At 41.3% G+C, this 16,335-nt stretch overlaps 1 protein-coding gene across 3 annotated transcripts in view; it reads left to right on the top strand.

Annotated features, from left to right (window-relative positions):
• The window catches only part of GLI3 (GLI family zinc finger 3), a 192,929-nt gene that overhangs the window by 26,437 nt on the left and 150,157 nt on the right, over nt 1–16,335 (top strand). The gene's annotated exons all lie outside the window — the stretch shown is intronic.

Raw genomic sequence — 16,335 nt, 5'->3', positions numbered from 1 at the left:
GATAGTTTGGCGAGTGTAGCGAGCCACCGAGCCTGAAGCGTGGCGAGCGGACGCGGATAACTTTACCTGTATTCCGCGTCCCCTCACGGGCTCCCTGTGCTCGCCACGCTTCGGGCTCGGTGTCTCGCTGCGCTTGCACACTATCTAAAATCAACTCCACGCCGACGTGGATAGTGGGGGTATGAAAAGGTCAGAGGACGCGGTCCGCTGCCCCTCGTTGGGCCCGCTGCGCTCGCCACGCTTTGGGGTGGCGTGGATACTGGGGTTGATGCTAAACAATGGCGTAGGTGCAGGTGCTTACAATGTGATGAGATGTACCATGCGATGAGATTCGATTTCACTACTTTTGCGTACGTAAGAAATCTGGGCGCCTTGCTAGGAAACAAGTACCCAGCCAGCATCGGGTGTGGTATAAATACCCGACGGTCGGGATTCCGACAGTCATTAGTCAGACGTCGGTATCCCGACTGCACACTATGGGGAGCGAAATTAAGCCCCTTGCGGGCACGTGGCGAGCTGCGTTCGCCACCTATTTTATTCTCCCTCTATGGGGTTCGTTGACCCCCACGAGGGAGCAGTTGGGATTCCGACGTCGGAGGAATGACTGTCGGAATCCCGACTGTCGGGTAGCCGTCCGGCACCCCCAGCATCATTCTCTTGCACCTTCTTTCCAACCAGCAAGAACCACCACCCTCCTGTCTAACCTGCCAGCCCATTTCTATAGCTGTAGCCAGTCCCTGCATCCATCATCCTGCATCCTACAGACACTTACTACCTCCTGGCTACACCTCTTCACACTGGAGATAGCTTCCCTCTGTCTGCAGTGCAGCAGCCATGGTAAACACCACCAGCTGTCTGCTGTAGTGATGGGCAGGGCACATTTAGCAGGATGTGTTCATTAGGTTGACTGTGTTGAGGTAGTCAAAAGGTCGACCACAATTGGTCAATTGGTCAACCATCAAAAGGTCAAAACATGAAAAAGCTCGAAATGCGGTAACATAGTGACATAGTGAAAACGTTGAAATGAAAAAAGTAGAAATGGAAAAAGTTTGGATTGGAGTCTCCAATCCCAGGATTTAAATCTTTGCATTTTTGTCCCAATATTCCCAGCCGACGCAAGATTGGCCTCCCTACCCGTATATTTCTTACTACACCCTCTCACTAAAATTAGCATATGTGCGAATTACCCCCTAGTAATGCCCATTATGTTGAAAGTCCTGTTCACTACTCAAATTCACCTGTAAAATCCTATGCATCTATAACGCATACTCTGTCTCTGTCCTGAAAAACCTCCAGATCCATCCTCAAAACATAACCCCAAACAATTCAATCAATGTTAAATATAACTTTCTATGACTTGTTCTTTTTGTTAGATAACTTTCTATGATTTGTTCCTTGTGTTAGGCATCATTTTGTAAGGATAGAGAGTGAAAAGTATGTCATGTCTGTCTACCTCACTTTATATGATTACCTAGATTTTAAATTAAAGACTGATTATTTTATGGTGAATCAGGCTTTTAAGTTTAGGTCATTTCTTTTAGAACCAGGTGTTCCCTGGATTTCATTTTTTGCATTTGGACCTATCTTCTTACAGTTGTAATTTAATATTTCTTGTTAAACTTCAACGCTGACTTAATAAATAAAGAATTGATTATAATCATATCCTTGCTTAAAGATCAATCCTTTTGTATGTTCTCAGGTTATTCTGAGCAGTTAGGGGCCCTAGAAGATTATCTTAATGATTGTGCAACATGACACTGGTGTTGACATATGAGTAAATGGGAGATTTCTTCTGCATTTCCTTACTTATAAACAATCTTCTTTTTAAAAGACAATTTAAACCTGACATACCTTAGAAACCACTGAAGGCCATGGGTTACTAGAGGTCAACTTTTTACTACAAACCCTTGTGTATTGTGGGATGATTGTTTGGGCATTGCCAGTACATGTCCTGTAGATACATTTCCTGTTATGTTGGACAGCTTCATATTGCAGCACTCTCTCACACCACTAGATAATATTGTCCAAGAGTTTACAGATAGTAATGTATTAAAGTAATTATACAAATTGGTACATATCTTACATTGATCTATTGAAAAACTAAAATTCAAAATAATCATTGATCATTTGACATTAAAGCTGCACCACTGCGTTGGAATTTATTTCCTGCTGCAAATCCCCCACCCCCCCCCACCCCTATCAATTGACCCCTAGAATGCCATATGTATCTATTTTTTGTAATACAGAACTAGCAAAGTGATTCTTTAAGCTAACATCCTTAAATGGTAAAAGAGGATGTGTGAGAGCAAGTAAACCAAACAGGAGGTTCAATAGTTGATTTGGGCCTTCCACTTACAACCCTGCTCCCTGGTTCATATACAAATGGAGCAGCTCCCATTGGAACTGTTCCTACTGATACAATGGCCATCCGCCAGCAGACAGAAGGGGGCACGTGCGCACAAGGCGCTCAAGGGCCCGTTCCGTCTGAGCCCTCCGCCGGCCCTCTGCAGCTCCCCTGCAGCCCCCCCCAGTTCTCCCCCAATCTCTGCCCATCTCCCTGAAGCGGAGATGGGCAAGGAAAGCACTCCCCGCTGCATGCTGGCGGGGAAGCGCGTGCATGTGAGATGCTCGCGCGTCTCCGTCAGATGGAGCGCCTCTCTGCCAGCCTTTGCCAGCTTCGGGAATCTGTAGCTATATATTAAAACCCCATATGTAGTGGCAGTGGCATGTAAGTGAGTATGACAGCAGATGTTTCAGAGGAAGAGGGGTGAACAAAAGGAGAATGTTATTAATTTCCTCTTTCGCGCTTACAGTCTAAAGCCCCTAACATACATGTACACATACGTATACATGTAACAATTAACCAATCAGTTTGTGTTTGCGATAGGGGACCTGATCATCTGGTGGAAACGCTCATTAACTAAGAAATAACATACAAACTCCACATAGATGGTCTTTGCTAGGAATTGAACTCATGATAAAAGCAGTGATTGCCACAATATTTCAGCAGTAGCTAGAGCAAACAGCATATACCAGCAGTTTGCGTCACCATCACTTAGGTGAAAATAAAAGGTTAATGGGCGAAAAGGTAACATTTATAGAAGAATAATTCAGTTTCTTTTCAGAGTAGAAGTAAATAAACTGGAAACTAACAATAATGTCAAAACACAGATAAAATATCTTACCAAGTATGAAAAAATCATTACAATGTAATTAAAACAGTGAATAATTGTCACTGATTCCTCACGTGTCTAAACGCACTTTCACTCTCTACCACAAGCTGGGGTTGGTGCAATGCCAGTTCTCTACTCATTATATATGTTAGCTCTCTCAGTTCATGTGGCAAAGGGTATTGACAAGATGTTCTCGTAAGGCCTAAGTGACTGATACATTTTTTTTTTATAAGAAAGGGAAAAGTTAAGTTCGATTCCAATTATGAAATCTTTGGAGACCATTCCCACATGGTTGTGTAAATGGTAGCTTCATCCTGCTTTCTTTCATCTCTTTCCCTGCTCTCCTGGCTTGACAGTTGAAAAGCTCTGACTGTGCCACACAATGGTTTGATTGGTTTCTCTGGGGGAGGCTTTTCCCTGCCTCATCATTCGCCAGGCAGGTGGACCAGAAAGTCTCTTGATTCTTTTGTTGCTTCTCAAAGTCCGGGGGTCTTTGGCTGAATAAATCCACCGTCATGGGATAATTTGCTAAAAGGAGCCTGAAAGATTTTAGAGAAAAGCTTCACTACTTGGGTGCTGAATTAATGAAATAACTTGGGCCCTGGAGTTTGCAATTGAAAAATCACCAGGAATGCAATGAGGGGTGGAGACCAACTTCAGAATGCAAGTCTTTTATTCCACATAATAATGTATAAAGGCTTTCTGTGATGTAGCTAAGTAAGTTGGCTTGTCTGGCCTCTGGTTATTTGCATTTTAACACTGTAGGAAGGGAAGCCCTCTGCCGAGAATAACAGCCGCTTGCATGCGGCGTCTAGTTACTCATTAGATTATTGCAAGTGGATAGAAAGAATCACACATGACAGAACTTAAGGCTGAGTTAACCCTGGATGAAAAGTAATTTACAGATAGTCTGTCCTTAGCCATATTTGTAGCCCCGATAAGGTTTCATTTTAGAATGGATAGGCGACATTTCCCCTAACGGACCCATTCTGCGACACCTGTGATAACAGCTCTCAGATCCTAATTGAAATTGGTTTCAAAATGGATTTTCACTTTCCTCTGTCTGAGAAAAATATTGAATGGGCTCCAAGCTGCCACAGAGCATCTTAGACCTTGGCGTTCGGAGCTGGGAGCCTGGATCATCTTTCAAAACCGTGTCGATGACATGTCAGTGTTGCTATAGGTCTTATTAATGAACTCATTGATCATTTGATGAGGACGATAATACACAGGATCTTTTTCTGCAATCTAACAATTAGATTTGATGCGAACAAGGGATGTGTAAGGAGTGGTTTAAGCAAAGATTAAATAAACACAGTCACATTCATGCATCAAGGACACAAGGAAGAAAAACTGAATATATATTTTTTTTATAAAACCGAAATTAAATCTGATTACAATTTTTCTATAATTAGATTTAAAAACTCTTTTTGTTCCCCAGTTCCTGGAATGTGAATGTTTTATAGTTTTTTCTTTGGGGAAATGTTTTGGGCTTCTCATATTTCACTTTGAATTGTTTCTTAGGTGTTTCACCATTCGTTGTGCTAGCATGGGTCAACTCATCCACTATTCTGTGCTTGAAAGAAGATCTGTGATCAAAGGCTTTAATGATGTCACTGATCTCTGGTGATTGATTGGGAACAGAAGTTTTGCAGCATTTTACATGTATTCTTTCTTTTTACATTAAATCCTTTGTCATCTCGTTTTTTTTTTAAGTTGCTAAAACAACAATAAATTCATATTGTTTACATTTTTGTTTACATTTTACTTTATTTCATTTCAAACATTTTGAAAGAAGTTTGAGTTATTTTAAATTGAAGTTGTGGTTATGTTTTAACCCTCTTCTATTATCTTTTAACAAAATATTTTGTGGAATAAGTTCAAACTGAAACCTGTTTCTACTTAGGGTGACTTAACTTTAACAGGGTTTCACAATAACAATTTGGCATTCATTTGATTTAATTAAAACCAAGCTTTCTCTATATCTTGGGGTTTAATAAGAAAGCAGTGCTAGAGGACTGAACGCATTTACAATAAATGCAGTTTTAGAAGGCTTTCTATTCTATGCATTATGTAACACATTGTCATTTTGCACGACATAGAAACATTATAAAATTGAAGCCAAAATGTAGTAAAATGTTATTAAAACGGAAATACAGTATGACCAAAATTAGCAGACTTCTTATTAGTAAAACTGCATAGTTTATAATAATAATAATAATTATTATTATCATTATTATTGTTTATTTATATGGTGCCTCAAGGGTTCCACAGTGCCTACCTAACAATACATAAATGAGGAAAAAACAAGAAAACAATGACTTACAGTAAAAGACAATTTAATAATTATTATGATGGCAGAGAGTTATGCCCCTTTCCCACTGCAGCCTTAAAACGGTATTTTGCCGATTTTTGAGGGCAAAATACCGTTTAAGGCTGCAGTGGGAAAGCGCCAGAGTTGAAATACCGTTTAAAGTTAAACGGTATTTCAACCCGTTTTCAGAGCAGGGTTTTAGCCGGTAATCTACCGTTTAAGAGGCAATGGGAATGCCTCTTAAACGGTTTTACCAGCAGATGCAGCGAGGATGGCTCATATTTGAGCCATCATCGCTGAATCTGTATACAGCAGCCGGGCTGAAAGATGCGCGGCTTTCAGTCCAGCTGTCTGCTCCCTCCCTTGCCACCCCCCCCTCCCCGCCCGCAGCGTCATATACTCACCACTGCTCACCGTCCCGCTGTCACTCACCGGCGCCGTCCCGCTGTCGCGCACCGGCGCCGTCCCGCTGTCAATCACCGCCCGGCAGTCCTGATCCCCCGCCCGGCCACACAGGCTGGGCGCTCCGCCCCTCCCGGCCTGCTCGCCACGCCCCCCGCCACGGAGACCTGCTCGCCCCGCCCCCCCGCTGAACACGGAGCCAGAACACGGAACAGTAACGTATATATCAGCCAGTAATATATACATTGCTGGCACAGGGCAGCAATGTATATATTATTGGTACCACTGCACACCAATGATTATTTATCAGCCAGTAATATATACATTGCTGGCACAGGGCAGCAATGTATATATTATTGGTACCACTGCACACCAATGATTATTTATCAGCCAGTAATATATACATTGCTGGCACAGGCCAGCAATGTATATATTACTAGCACCACTGCACACCAATGCTGTAAAAACGTTTTGAAGAGCTAAAACGTTTTACCTGCAATGGGAATGGGACTTAAATGGCATTTCAAACTGTAATCTGCTGCAGTGGGAATGCTAAATACCGTTTAAGATTACCTGTAACTTAAAACGGTTTTGCAGTGGGAAAGCAGCATTAGGGTAAGGGGCCATTGAAAGAAGAAAAAATATTCTAAGAGAAGAATAAGCACAAATAAAACTGGAAAAATATTGTCTTGCGTTTTGGATACTGTTATCATTAATTAATTTCTATATAAATTGTAAAATACCAAAGGTCAGATAAAACAGTAAATATTATTAAATGGTAATATTTATATTAGAGTTGATTTTTTGTCATGAGCAACAAGTTCCCATTACCTGTTAATGGCCACAGCATGTTTATTTTATACATTTTTTTTTTATTTTATAAAGGTGATTATTTTTGTAGTTGGAACAATCTTTTACTTTATAGTATTGGAACAAACATCTGTATTGTATTTAATTGTTTAAATGTTACAGAGTTCCACTGATAGAATTTCACTTTTTGGTACTTTCAGTTAGTGCATGCACATTCATTTGCCTAAAGGCGTATCAGCAACACCAAATATGTTTTCTCTGTATTAGAGAGAGTTGTAGAGCAAATAATGTTCACAATTTTATTTTTTTGCATTTTTTTTATTATCTTTTTGCCTTTGCTTATCTGTTTGGTCCAAATGACATGGATCTGATAGATCCAATATGGGTTTCTCTTGCATTACCTTGCAGCTCTCCTCAAATTGTATTGATGTCATTGGAATTCCTCTCCAAGGGCCTTATTTTGGTTCATTCTTTCTGACAAAATCCTTCTTAGATGGACAAAACCATGTGCACTGCAGGGGGGGCAGATGTAACATGTGCAGAGAGAATTAGATTTGGGTGAGTCATTTTGTTTCTGTGCAGGGAAAATACTGACTGCTTTATTTTTACACTGCAATATAGATCTCACTTTGAAGTAAAACCCCACCCAAATCTAATTCTCTCTGCACATGTTACATCTGCCCCACCTGCAGTGCACATGGTTTTGCCCATCTAAGAAGGATTTTGTCAGAAAGAATGAACCAAAATAAGGCCCCAAATGTGGAACCAGTACCATAGCGCGCACTTTGAATACTAACTGTGGCTGTCATGTTGTTAGGAGTTTAATGGTTCAGTATTTACATGGCTTAAACCATTGATAGTGACGGTACTCTGCATGTACTAACTGCAAATTTGAAATGACAAGTAAAAAAAAAAAATTGTTCACAACTCTACTTTAATGTAGTACTGTACATGGTATATTAAGTTATATGTTACAAGTAAAGTAGCACAAAAATATCAGTAGCACACTTTCTAACAGTATGTTTCGAACGAGAGCACTCATTCCAAAATCCTATAGAGGAAATAACTTAAAAATCATGGTACTTGTTTCCTGGCAGGGCGCCCAGTACGCATGTAGCGTACTGGGCTATTCTCCGTAGTGAAATCGCATCGGATCGCACAGCGTGTATAGTGCTGTGCGATGCGATGCAATGTCCATATTAAGTGCACAGGAGTGCTTATACAATGAAATATCGCATGGGATCGGAGAGCACCCTAGACAGGGTGCGATTGGATGCGATATTTCATTGTGCAGGCACCCATGCGATGAGATGTGATGTGTGCTTACTATGAGATGTGATTGAATGAGATGTGATGTGTGCTTAGTATGACATGTGATGGGTGCTTACTATTGAAAGCACCTATGCCTTTTTTTTGTGTCATCTCTACTATCGACGCCACCCCGAAGAGTGCGGAACACGTCCTCAAACCTTTTCATACCCACACTATATAAAGTCAACTCCACGCCGACGTGGATAGTGGGGGTATGAAAAGGTCGGAGGACGTGTTCCGCTGCACTCGCCACGCTTAGGGGTGGCATGGATAGTGGTGGTGTTTTAGGAACACATTCACACCTGCAATATCTGTTAAAGAATAACTGTAATTTACTTAAATAATTTCATTGAAGAAGCATAAATAATTAAGAACATTGATTACAATAATTAATGCTAATAATAAGAATATATGAACTTTAAAAACAACAACATTAATGCTTAAAAATCAAGAAATAAAATCACGCTCAATCATCCTTATGGAGGAGCTTAAGTGCTTGGAGTATGCGGTGGAATGCGTCATCAGCTCCCAATGTCTTTCTCCACATGAATTCCTGTAAATAGGATTGGAGCTCATGTCGCGCTGTGCCTCTTTGGTGCTTATTGCGCCATTTACATGCACCCCACAATCTCTCCACATTCTGGGTATGAACCCCTGTGGCCGAGTCAATGAAATTGTAGCGATGATTGACTTGGAAATGTTGGTATCCTGCCAGTTCAAGCTGTACCATTTTCAGGAAACAATGTCCGGTTTCCCTACATATTCCACCGAAAATCCACTGCTGTGGTAAAATCTGTCCGATGTCACTTTTGCGCTTAACAAATAATGTTTCATCTACCTCCACAATGTGGCCAGGTCCACCGATCCGCCGCTGTGCGCCATATTGTCCAGGGCGCAAGCCTCCCACATCCAGCGGTTGTACAGGACCGCAGTTTTGTTAAAATTGTGAAGCTGCTGCCCACAATACTCAATGGAGGTGAGCTTCTGTGCCCAGGAGTAAATGAAGCGCACCAAGGTCACAAACGATAAGCGGCACCCTGGAAACCAGTGGGCCGCTCTGAGGCTCACCTTCAGCCGGCACACGTTCACATGGCACCGCCACATAGACTCCTTCACTGAGAGGCGCATTACGTGCCCATTCGCGCAATTTTGCGCCAGAGGAAGGAGTTCATGCTCTTGGAAAAACTGTATAGCCTCCTTCTCCGTCTGAGGCAAGCTAAAGATTCTCATCGATAAAGCCATTTGCGAAACTTTATATAGATCAGTAAAAGTTAACCAGCAGCTCTGAGGGGTTCTTCCAGTACTGTCAAAAAATCACTTGAAATCACAGAATGATTTCTGAGAGAATCTGACAGGGGGCGGGAGCGGTACTGAAATCGCATCGCATGCCACTATAACAACATGCGATGCGATTTCAGTACGGTACCGTACGTACTGAAATTGGGCGCCCTGCTAGGAAACAAGTACCAAAATTGTAAATAAATGTGTATGTGTGTGGGACAATAAGATTTATTTTCAATATGTAAACATCGGCATTTCCCATGCTATGATTGTTTTGTGTTTTTTTTTAAGACATTTTTCATCTGTAGTTGATTGTCACCTTTTACCAATTAGAGAAAGCTAATGCCATATTATCAAGCTTTACACCTCAATAGGGAAAATTTGCTCAGGATGATGGCTAGATAAAGGCATAAAATGTTGTTATGCTTGTGGGATATGGAGGGATGGCAACAAAGTAGAAGCATATGGCCCTGATTTTACCATAACAAAAGAGGTGACCTTAACAATTGCTTGCAAATCCTAGCCACATACTGTAGGTATAACTGTGTGCACAGCTCATTGCAATTAAATCAATTAAAATCACAAAATCAATAGCTGTGAATAGGGGTGATATCCAGGAGGTTTTGCAGATGTGACAGCTTGGCGCCAGTTTACAAGAAATGTATGAAAGCTCGTTCAAAATCACTGTTAATGGATTATAGTTTACAAAGTGACCCAGAATCTTTATTATAAGAAATGTAATCCATGTATATGACAATTGAATTTAAGGCAGCTGTGATGTCTCCTTCTCAAATCCTGTAACAGCTGAATTTGAAGTGTGTAGCAAAGTTTATGAAACAAAGGAATATAAATGAAGGGGTGAATCCCTAGTGTACATTACTGCAACTTAAGGTCCATAAACACTGGGCGATTTTGAGCTGAAAGCAGCTCAGTTTTTTCGTTTGAGCTGGTTTCAGCTCAAAATCCGCCCAGTGTGTACAGCCCAGCGGTGAGCGATGATGCACTCTCCCGCAACAACACCGTCTACTGCCGTTCATCTGCTGGTACTACCAGCAGATGAGCGACTGGATGGATGGCTTTCTATAAGCCATCCATCCCTGGAAAATCGCTTAGACCAGAGAAAATTGCTCATTGTGTATGTACTGAGTGATTTCCAGCCCATCGATTTTCCCCATCATCACCCAGTGTGTATGCACCTTTAGCTTGTTTGTCTTTGTAGCCATGCTCTGAGAGATGAAGTACTGGTGAACTGTACAATTAGATGTAAGCATATTTTTTTGTCCACTCTCTTGTGAATCAAAAAATTCTACAATTCTTTCCCTGTGTAAATTTGGTGGAATTTCACCTTTATGAATCTTTAGATTCAGCAGGCATTGGGTGAGTACAGTGGGGTGTTGGTGCGTATGCTTCTGCTGCCGGCCAACAAAGAATCCACATCATTAAAAACGCTGGCAATGACACCTCTTTTCACTCCTTGCGGCATGATCTCACCTAGACTTGCAGATTACTGCGACCCAGTTTTGTCTGGGTCATCGTTATTATGGGATATATAACAGAGGATGGAGGGTGCGTACAAGTGTTAGTCAAGTATAGTAAGGGGTATTGGTGCAAATGTGTCTTCTGCAGAACACATCAAAGCTACATATGCACCTTCAAATATGAACTGGTAATGAGATGGTTGGTAATCTCTTTTAATTGGTTGAGTGTGTCTTGATTCTTCACACTATTACAAATGTTAGTGTGGCCGCTGTCCTTGATCAGTACATCAGCCTGACAATATAAAGTAGATTATAATTTCCTTCTTAAGTAGAGAGACAGTGGTTGTTTATGTTTAATTGAATATTTTATTTTCAAAAATCCACATCTTGCCCACAATCATGGTGGGAAGAGGTGTCTTTGCCACCATTTCCTCGCCATTGCAATGGCAACTCTTCTCTCTCGTGACTAATTGAATTGGCCCCGAAAAAGCTAATTGTGGATATAGAGATTTAAAACTTTTTGGTATTGTTTGGTAAAATAGTTAATAAATTCTGCAAAATCTTTAAGACTCTGCGCTATCTGCATGTAATAATTAGCAATTGGTAAACACAGATTTTCCAGGGCTGTCCAGAAAATATATACAATAACTGAAATAACACAGAGAGGAGGGAGGGATGGAGGGATTTTTTATGCTTACCATGAATTCAGCATATAAATTGAATCAGATACACCTAAGAATAGTGTGGAGTGATTGCATCTTGAATGGAAAATGAGAACATCTGCAGAATTCCAGTTCGATGGAACAGGAGCTGTAAAAGGAAAAGTTTGATGCAAACCAGAGCAGAACTATTAATCATAAGCAGAGTTACTTCCTAAGGGCTGCCACTGACTGTCAAAAGAGATTGCCGCAGGCTTGTTTATTGCTGATTCCCTCTAGAGAAAACTTCAATTTGTGGGCTGGCCTCTGAATGGGATTGATAACTCTGTTTATAGACGGGATGAGTATCTATAGATAACAGATAATGCAAATGAGTCTATCCTCGTGATAAGCCAGTAAAGCAATTACGGATGAAGATTGATTGAAGGATTTTGGAAAGGCACTTTTTAGGGCTACAAAGTTTCTCTTGGAAGAGCGCAGAGTCACAAAGTAGAAACAGTGGAAATATATTTGCATATAATCATTTTTGTTACTCAACTGGTTATATATATATATATATATATATATATATATATATATATATATATTTGGCATCAGTCCATGCCCCAGTGTAACTTATATTTTATATTCCCTACCACATGTATACACAGACACATACACACACTCACACACACATATATTTACACTAAGGTTAATTTTGTTCCTAGGTGGAGGAAACCAAATTAACCGGTGGAAACTGGATTACCCAGAGGAAACTCACGCAAGCATGAGTAGATTATACAAACTCCACACAATTAGGGCCGTTATAATATGGCACTCACAGTCTGGACATACAGTTTGGGCCTGATTCAGACTTGATATAGCGAATTCGCAAGCCGGACGATTATCGATAGACTGCACATGTGTCTAGTACATGTGTGAGGCTGTCCTGCAATAAATCCTATTTTTGATCGCTGGCCGTTTGCAAGGGGATTTAGAGGAAAAAAGGCAATACAATATATATATTAAAATAGCACCTATATTTGTCATCCCAATGTACATTGAATATATTTATCTTTGTTCTTTTATATGAGTAGTAACAAAAACAGAGTATTTACAAACTTTCTTTCTCTAGTCTCACTTTGGTGTAAGTATTCATTGTGTAACTCTTCAATTACCCTATTCAAATTGGCCTTGAAATGCAAGGAATGTGGCTTATGTTACCACAGTTAATGTATTAGGCAATATCCATATAAATAGATGGGTGATCTCCTCTTCATTAGCTCTTCCTTCCTTCTCTCTGTATCCTTCACAAGCCTTTGTGGAATGCCAGTGAATAAGTAGTTCCTGCTGTTTAATCTTACAATAACTTCCAACCTCCTCCCCCAATGTTGTTTTTACATTCTCCGACTCTTTATTGGTCCATACAGCACATGTCTTCTTTATTGAGGAAATATAATGATAAAATAATTAGCTTTTATTAAGTTTCACTGAGTATTTGATATTTTCATAGTCTGATAAAAGACTATTGGAGAAAAATAACTAAACTCACATCTTTTGGGACCCAATGGATATTTCAATATACTTATCTAACAAGTAAATAAATAACTAAAGTTAGCGTCATGTGACAGACAGATTTAAATTTAGTAGGTTACAGAGATTAGATCAATTACTAATATGCAGTGTAAAAAGTAATCTTCACAATGGTTAGTATTGCTTTCCCATATTACTGTTTGTTTCATTCCAACCAACTAAGGTCCTGATTCATGTTGGATCGGTCCCTTGTGTATTAGCTCCATAGACTGTTGGTGCAGCCGATTATACGCATGTGCAGTGACATGACATCAGCCGCCCACCCAGTTTTCCTCCCGGAGCCTGCAAATATAAGTCAGTCTCCACTGGAAGAAATCATTAGCGGGGCGGCCATTCTGGGACTCGGTAAGCTGCGATCTTCGTCAACCAGAATCAGGCCCTGAGTTTCAGTGTGGCAGAAAATCACAGGATTTGGTGCCATCAATAATGATTTAAGTAAGAGAAGGAAAAGCACGAGTGAAGAGGGCCCTGCTTGTGAGAGCTTACATTCTAATGGATAAATAAAATGTCACAATAATAATAATAATAATATAGTGCACAATGGAAATAATTGTTAATACATAATGACAATAATACTAATAATAATAATTGAAAAAAATCACCTTGCCTGTAAATGAGTCTTGTTATCTATAGGATGAAGAAGCAACATGTGAAAGACTTGATTACTTTGTAGAACTACTGTTGGCAACAATAACATTACCCCTCCTCTGTGAGAGATGTGCAAAAAATCTGCTAAAAATACCGCGTCGCTCACGTTTGTAATAATGAAAAATGTGTAAAAAAAAAAAGATTATATTTCCTATATAAGGTAAACATTACAGGTCATTATGATGAATAAAAACATTTGTGGGTACTTGTGTACTATCACGGCACCCATCGCATCGCAGACCTTAAGGCATGCGATGGTATGCGATGCGACGCGATTGGCACCCGATGGTATACAATTTAAAATTGTATACCATTGTATATGGCATACAATGCCATACAATGCGATGCGATGCAATGTTAAATTGTATAAGCACCCTAATGGGGGCTTACAATGTTAAATGCACCCCCACGCCACCCCCACTATGAACGTGAACCCGAAGCGTGGCGAGCGCAGCGGCGGTACGCGTCCTCCGACCTTTTCATAACCCCACTATCCAAGTCGGCGTGGAGTTGATCTTATATAGTGTGATGAGCGCAGTGAGCCACCGACCCCGAAGCGTGGGGACGTGCATTACTTCACAGGTATTACGCATCCCCTCGCGGGGCTTGCTGCGCTCGCCATGATTCGGGCTCAGTGACTCGCTGTGCTCGCCACACTATATAAGATCAACTCCATGCCGACGTGGAAAGTGGGGTTATGAAACGGTCGGAGGACGCGTACCGCTGCCCCTCGTGGGCTCGCTGCGCTCGCCACGCTTCGGTGTCACGTTCATAGTGGGGGTGGCGTGGGGGTGCATTTAACATTGTAAGCCCCCATTAGGATGCTTATACAATTTAACATTGTATAGGGGGCTTATACAATTTTAAATCACATCGCAGTGCATCGGGTGTATGCCATGCGATGCGATTAAAAGTTGTGCGACCAAATATCGTAGGCGCCATGCTAGTACACAAGTACCCATTTGTGTGCCAATTTTCACACCTATTTTGACAAAGTTACTTGGCACACAAAGGATTAAAGCACTTTCAGTAAGAGGTAATTGTGAGAGAGTATTTTTATTATTATTATTATTATTATTATTATTAATAACCTTTATTTATATAGCGCCACAAGGGATCAACAGCACCCATAAATGTATATGCAAAACAGTGACTTTAAGTTGATTACAATAGAGGGCAAATACAGTGTACATAAATATATCTGCATCAGCAAAGGACACTGGTATAAAGAGGCCTACAATCGTAGCATTCTGGGCGACGCTATATCTATTAGAACACTTCAGCATGATCGCTCAGCACACAGCGCTATGTCAGCGATGTGTGCTAGCGATCTGTCTGAGAGCACTGGCCCATACCGATTAATATCCAGTGCGCATGACCGCACATTGCTATCGTTATGGCCCCTACATCGCTCCACATGTAGGGGCCATAACGATAGCAAGCTCTCTGTGAGAGTGCTTAGAAAATGCCTGTATATTACTGTGTGTAGGCCCTATTAGTACCAGCATGGCAAAAAAAACCCACAGGATTTGGTGCCATCAAAGATGGCTTAATAAGAGAAGGACTAGGGTAAACGTTAATAAAAACATGGTTTTTCAGATATTGATTATAGACTTGAAGTCTATGGTAGAGCCTGATTAGGCATGCTAGGGAATTTGGTACTTGTGTAATATCTGGGTGTCCGATTTTTTCATCGCAGGGTAAAAAATCGTGTCGCATCGCATTGCATACAATCATATCACATGCGATGCGATTCGATTGGACCCAATTTTTAATTGTACAGGCACCCAGATGCCTGATTCCTATGTTAAATGCCCCCCCCCAGACCTGATTTTTCATTGTAGACCCACCCTGATGGGTAATTACTATGTTAAATGGCCCCCATTGTTAACGCCACCCCACTATCAATGCCAACCCGAAGCGTGGCGAGCGAAGCAAGCCTGCGAGGGGCGGCGGTACGCGTCCTCCGACCTTTTCATACCCCCACTATCCACGTCGGCGTGGAGTTGATTTTACATAGTGTGGTGAGCGCAGTGAGCCACCGAGCCCGAAGCGTGGTGAGGGGATGCGTATTACTTCACGTATATTCCGCTTCCCCTCGCGGGGCTCGCTGCGTTTGCCACGCTTCGGGCTCGGTGGCTCGCCACACTATATAAAATTAACTCCACGCCGACGTGGATAGTGTGGGTATGAAAAGGTCGGAGGACGCGTACCGCCGCCCCTCGCGGGCTCGCCACGCTTCGGTTTGGCGTTGATAGTGGAGTGGCATCATATGGTTCAAAATCGGGTCCAATCGCCTTAATTAGTGGCATGCAATGCGATATATCGGGTGCCCAGATATTACACAAGTACCGGGAATTCCATAAGTTTGTAGTGGCACGGATAGAAGCCTTTAGGAATTACTGGTCGATTCCTGAGTTCAGGTGATGGTCACATGTTAATCTAAGGAGATGAGGGAAATTTTTTTTGAGATTAGGGGCCAGATGTATCAAGCTTCAAAAGTGATATAATGGTGAGTGATAAACAACCAGCCAATGAGATCCTACCTTTCATTTTTCAAATCCAGCCTGTGACATGTCAGGTAGGAGCTGATTGGCTGGTTGTTTATCACTCTTCATTTTATCACTTTTGAAGCTTGATACATATGGCCCTAGGTCTGAGATGTTAAAATGGGGGTATTGAGGGCA

Source organism: Crinia signifera, chromosome 5 (genome assembly GCF_055691185.1).
Source record: "Crinia signifera chromosome 5, ASM5569118v1, whole genome shotgun sequence".
NCBI classification, from domain to species: Eukaryota; Metazoa; Chordata; class Amphibia; order Anura; family Myobatrachidae; genus Crinia; species Crinia signifera.
Note: the sequence above shows the minus strand (reverse complement) of the source record. Positions and strands in the feature narration are given on the sequence as shown.